Genomic DNA, 6000 nt, shown 5'->3' on the forward strand with positions numbered 1-6000 from the left:
ATTAGAATCATTAATGAGCAAAACTAATTATTTATTCTGTTTCAAACCCATACCCAACCCAAGTCATATTATACCTGATCCATATATATTTCAACAGGTAACTGCCAGTTAGAACTCTATCAAGTTTTGTTCAGTCTCAGTTAGATCCTCTGTTAAGTTTCGTTAATTCCAGTTAGTTTCAGTTGGTTTCCAGTTAATTCCATTGATAATATGATCTTATCAATTGAGTTAATCTTTAAATTGGTCTGAATCCAAACGAGCCTTACGAGCTGGTTTATAGTTCCATTACCGTTCTTTCAAGTGGTGTGCTCACAGTTTTTCTACACGGGCACTGACACCATATAACACCAAGTCCAAAAACTAGCATATAAAAAAAATGTAAAAAGAAAAAAAAAAATGTTTTTGACCCGTTACTAAATGAATGGGTAAAATCGTCACATAAATCTATATTGAGTCCTCCTAAGTCCTAATTATGTAGATTGATTGCAGCTATGAGTTTCAGTCTATTCATTAGTGGGTGCGACAATTGGAAACTCGTTTAAGAACCAGATAGTGGAAAACAACCGTGTTACAGAGTATGATGATCATAAAGTATTGAGCATGAATGCATGATGGGTGGGTTGCAAGTTTAGTTGATTACTTGAATGATAAAGGTTTATATCTTAAACATACATATCTGGCGAGCTTTTGTTTCTTATAAAATCTAACTGTTGAAAATGAACCAAAACTGAATCAACAGATTCATGTAAGTAATGGTTGATATATATAATATAACAGACTAATTTCTAACTGCAGGTATTTTGAGAAGGCATAAAAACTAGTACTCCGTATAACGTAAGATAAACTTAAAGCGACCATATATAAAGCATTATTATTAACACAATCTGATATTCATAAAAATAGCCAATAGATCGAAAATCTTATAAAATCATCACACACAAGTTATTTGATCATGCATATTTTAACCGAGGGGTCTTAACATGCTTGCTCAACGTAAAGGAGGGGTTTAAGGATCTTAGAACGTGGCTCTCCGGTCCGGCTACCGTGAATAACCCTGGCCGACATGATGATGTCGGCGGGGTGGCCAAGTGATTAAGTCCACCTTCGATGACGTCCGTCGATCAGAAGGCCCCAAGCAAGGTTGTAGGTACCAGTTAATAAAGAACTAACCTGTTAACCTTTAGAAGATGATGGAGGATATAAGTTACGTAGGATGTGTGGTAGAAGATGGCTACGTAACGTGGTATGTTGCTAACGACGATTAGGGTTTGTATTTATAGACAAACCCTAATTCTAGAACCGTCATAGGATAGTGATAATCGTTTCCATAACCATCTCCCCCGAATCACGGATATACTTATGGAAAAGATATTTGCTTGTTAGCTAAGCAACCGCCGTAAAGGGACCAGATACGGATCCGCATGCCGCATGACGCATGAGAGCACCCCGCATACGCACCATAGCGCATGCCCGTGTGTATGTTACATGCGCATGCGGGCTGCGGTATCATTAAGTCCCCCCAGTTTGATGTTATATGACGCAAGTCATATGATATCAAACTATTAAGCGAAAAAGAGAGAACAAAAGGACGACGAGCATTTAATGTCCTCGCGTGCGCCTCGATGCCTGTCACAATCGCAGAAGCCCATTCGGCTGACAAGACATAAAGTAACAGTGCCGCAGGCGCGTGCGAACCACGCGCGTGTTTGTAATCATTCTTAACTGACACCACGCGCGATCAGCAAATGCTACCCGTCGATTGCATTACACGTGTATGGCCACGATCACACCATTCCAACCCACGCTCCCCCAATCTTGCCTATAAATGGCCCCAAATCACACACATTTTCACTTTTCCGGTGTCAAGCTTCCCAAATACGCTCTCGCCTCCAAATCCTATCAATTCCGATCAACTCCGTCATATTCCGATCGTCATTTAAAGGTCAGTCGTTCTCCATTCATCTAAAAATGACCAAAGCTAATGAAACTTTCGTAGAGAATGTAGAGTCCAACATAGGCCAGAAAAACATCGACCACTTAGTTAAGCAATACCCCCCTCTAGCGGGTTACAATCCGGTACCACCACTGCCTAGCCAGCGAGCCCATCAGCCACCAGAGAATAAGGTGGCGATCTACGAACATGCTTTTAAGCATGGTAATTTTAGGGTTCCACCCTCCGACTTCTTTTTAGGCGTACTAGATCATTTCAAAGTAGGGCTAGGGCAATTGCACCCGTATGCTATAGGCAAAATCGTTCTATTCGAGATGTGGTGTGTTGCACTCAACACAGTACCATTGTTGAAGGTTTTTTGCCACCTATTCCGCTTAGCCAGCCACCATAAATCTTGGTTCACCTTCTTCGCACGCCAAAATTTCACAAAAACCCCGAAATCGAATGCGGGAAGTTGGAAAGAAACTTTTTTCTTCGTCGACCAGACCGTAGTAGGCACTGGCTTCCCGCAGACGCTCATTTGGTGCGAGAAGGTAGAAAAAGATGTGAACAAGATGCCAGCGTTGGATGACGAGGAGAAAAAGTTGTTGAAGCAGTGCGTCAATGCACAACTGGTGCACCGTTCGTATGGTAATGTTATGCTACGGTTGGGGAAGATCTCCGCGTATTGGCCTTGGGAGGATGTGCGGCCGGCCATAGTTGGCCCCGATGGAAAGGGTAGGAATAGCATAAACGTGTACTTACATAAATTTTTGTATATTTTCTAACGCAGGCGTTTATTGTTTGCAGAGATGAGGATGAAGAAGGTGCTTACCGCGGAGGAGATTGCTGGGATCTCTTTCCACAAGCAGGATGTGGACAAACAGCTAGAGCAGGCAGCTGCTAGCGAACATGTGGAGGAAACGCCGGCGGAGTCAGGCAATAAACGCAAGGCGGCTGGGACGTCCGAGGCTCAGAAGAAGAAGAAGAAGACTCCTAAGCAGCTGGAGGATATGCGCAACGACAATTTTGTTGCCATCGAGCCGCGGTCCGCAGACCTACCTCCCCCCATTAATGGTGAGCGTTTATTTTTTCGCATGTATACCGCGTAGAAAAATCTGCGTACTAATCTGAGTATTTTGCAGAGCATGTGGAGGAGACGCAGCCAACAACACCGCGGGTCAACCCCGAGCTGGAGGCCACTGCCACATCCAAAGACAAGGCGATCCCCGTCGAGTCTAAATCTACATTACCTCCTCCGCAAGGCAGCTTCCGTGTTGCCAACCTCCGCCAACTTTGCCAGTCCTCCGCAGAAAATGCTGCGGAGCAATCTGCATTCTTGCAGCAAATCTTCCCAGCAGAGTTCCGCGAGCAACTGGCCGCGCTGCCGTTTAACCAGGCGCTCAACGCCTTTGTCCAGAACGGGCTGGTATTCTTTGGGATGTTTGCGGATCAAGCCCGTCGATCCTCCAGCCTATACGATGTTGCACTGCGCAAAGAGGTGGAGTTGGGTTTGCTGCAGGCGGGTGTAGATCAGGTCAAGAAGGACAGGGACGCTGCTGAGGAGGCCCGCAAAGCTGTTGAATTGACTACGGCCGAAACCAAGACCCTCTTGATTCAAGAAAGAAAAAAGAATCAAGAGCTTGTGGGTGCGGTTGATCAGGCAAAGGGGGAAACTGAGCGAGTGAGGCTGGAGTTGGAAAAGGTGACGAGGGAGAGGGACGATGCGGTTACCAACCGCGAGCTGGCCGAGGCAGATATGACAAAGCTGCGCACCGCACTCCCCGCAATTGCGCAGAAAGTGATGGACTCCGAGCCCGTGTCCGACCGGTTTAATGCCTATGCCGATGCGGTCAAGGACCATGAGGTGAACAAGGCTGTGCGGGAAGTGATCCAGGCATGCGGCCTAAATCCACCGTTCCCCGACATTGTCCAAAAGAAATTAAAGGAGGGAACGGCCGCGGCGCTGCTGGAGGCGGAAGAGGCAATCAAGTCCATCCCTATCCCTTTGATCAATGCGTTTGCGGCTGACCCGACGATGCCGCTTGATGGGTTTTTGAAGGAGGATTACTAGAGTAGTTTGTGCCGTAAGCCCTAATCTTAGGCAGGTAATTGTAAATGTATTTTGGAGCCCTAAGTCCCATGTTGGGCAGGCATGTGAAACAATTACTTATGTAATAATTTATTTGGATGTGTATATATGTTTGTCTGTTATGCATGCATGATGTCCTTGTTTATATATCGCGAATCAAAAAAATTATGAACCGCATGCGCATGCGCATAGTTAACCACAACTTATGCGTATGCGGATGGTACTGCGTAAAATAAACCAGTATTTTAACTTACCTTTAATAATTTAGACTCAAAAGCTACTGCGCTATTGCTTTGTCATGTACTAGAGGTGCACTATTAGTTGTATGGTAAGCAAACGCAACTAAAAACAAACCAATGTTTTTATGCTTAGGAGTTCCTCAAGCAAACCAATGCGAGAGCGATTACGCACAAGCAAACCAATGCTTGTATTTTTTTTTTAAAAGTCGACTTTGCAGCCATCTAGTCTGCGTGGCGCTTGGCTAGGGGAAAACCAATTCCCTTCGCCTGCCGTTATTGTCTAGCCTTGTAACCAAACAGGCTTCTGCCGCACGGGGGCTAGAGGACACCCCTTAAGTAGGCAGGAACCGCATACAAAAAATATAAATGGACAACAAAAGTATGCGCATGTAATTATTTTTATTTGGCATTAATTATGATTACAACTGCGACATATCCGAAAGGATGAAAAATACAAAAAAATAATGTGCTAAACAAATTGGAGTGATCAAGTCCATCTAGCTACATGTAACATTTTTTCAATAACGTCGCATGCCAAGTGCGTTTCACAGGTTTGCCATCTAATGTCTCTAGATGGTATGCCCCGGTGTTGCTTGCTTTTGCTACCCTGTATGGGCCCTCCCAACGAGGTCCCAGTTTCCCAGTATCTTCCGCATGACTTGCATCGTTCTGGCGCCAAACCAAATCACCGCACTTATAAGTGCGTGAACGCACACGCTGATTGTAATACTTTGCGATTTTCTGCTTGTTATTTGCTTCGTTAATAGCCGCAGAGAGTCTGCGTTCTTCAAGCAGATTAAGATTTTCCCGCAGAGCTTCAGAGTTATTTTGCTCATCAAAGTTTTGTATGCGGAACGTTGGTACCCCAATCTCTGCGGGTACAACAGCTTCTGACCCATAAACCAAACTAAACGGAGTCTCACCAGTGCTTGCTTTGGGTGTGGTTCTATGCGCCCATAAAACCTTTGGAAGCTCATCCACCCAACCAACGCGGTCATGACCCAACCTTGCCTTGATTCCAGCAACTATATCTCGGTTGGTAACTTCGCACTGGCCATTCGCCTGCGGATGCGCAACTGAAGTAAAAGTTTGCTTAATATTAAGCTCCGCACACCAACTGCGAAAAGGATCGCCGGCAAATTGTGTACCGTTATCACTAACAATTTCATTGGGTATGCCGAATCGACAGACAATGTCTTCCCATACAAAATTCCGCACTCTTTTCCCTGAAATTGTTGCCAGCGGTTTCGCTTCGACCCACTTCGTGAAGTAATCGATTGCAACAATTAAGAATTTGACATTTCCTGCGTGTGCAGAGTATGCGTAAGATAATGACGTAAGTAGCATATTTAGCAAATGAATGGCAATATTACCTTGGCCTTTGGGGAATGGTCCGACTATGTCGATCGCCCATTTGCAGAATGGCCATGGTGAGGAGACCGGTATCATTGGATGCGCAGGTGCCCTGCTGATAGGTGCATGTATTTGGCATGATTCACATTGCTTGACAATACGCGCCGTGTCTGCGTACATAGTAGGCCAATAATAACCTAACCGCATGATTTTTGACACAATGGACCTGTGTCCCGAATGAAGGGCGCATGCACCCTCATGCACCTCGCGTATAACTTCCTCTGCCTCTTTCGGACCTATGCACCTTAAATGCGGTCCCAAATAGTTTTTTCGATACAAGACGTCACCCTCAAGGGCATAAAGCGGTGCCTTTGTGCGGACTTTCT

This window comes from Rutidosis leptorrhynchoides, chromosome 4, assembly GCF_046630445.1.
Source record: "Rutidosis leptorrhynchoides isolate AG116_Rl617_1_P2 chromosome 4, CSIRO_AGI_Rlap_v1, whole genome shotgun sequence".
NCBI classification, from domain to species: domain Eukaryota; kingdom Viridiplantae; phylum Streptophyta; class Magnoliopsida; order Asterales; family Asteraceae; genus Rutidosis; species Rutidosis leptorrhynchoides.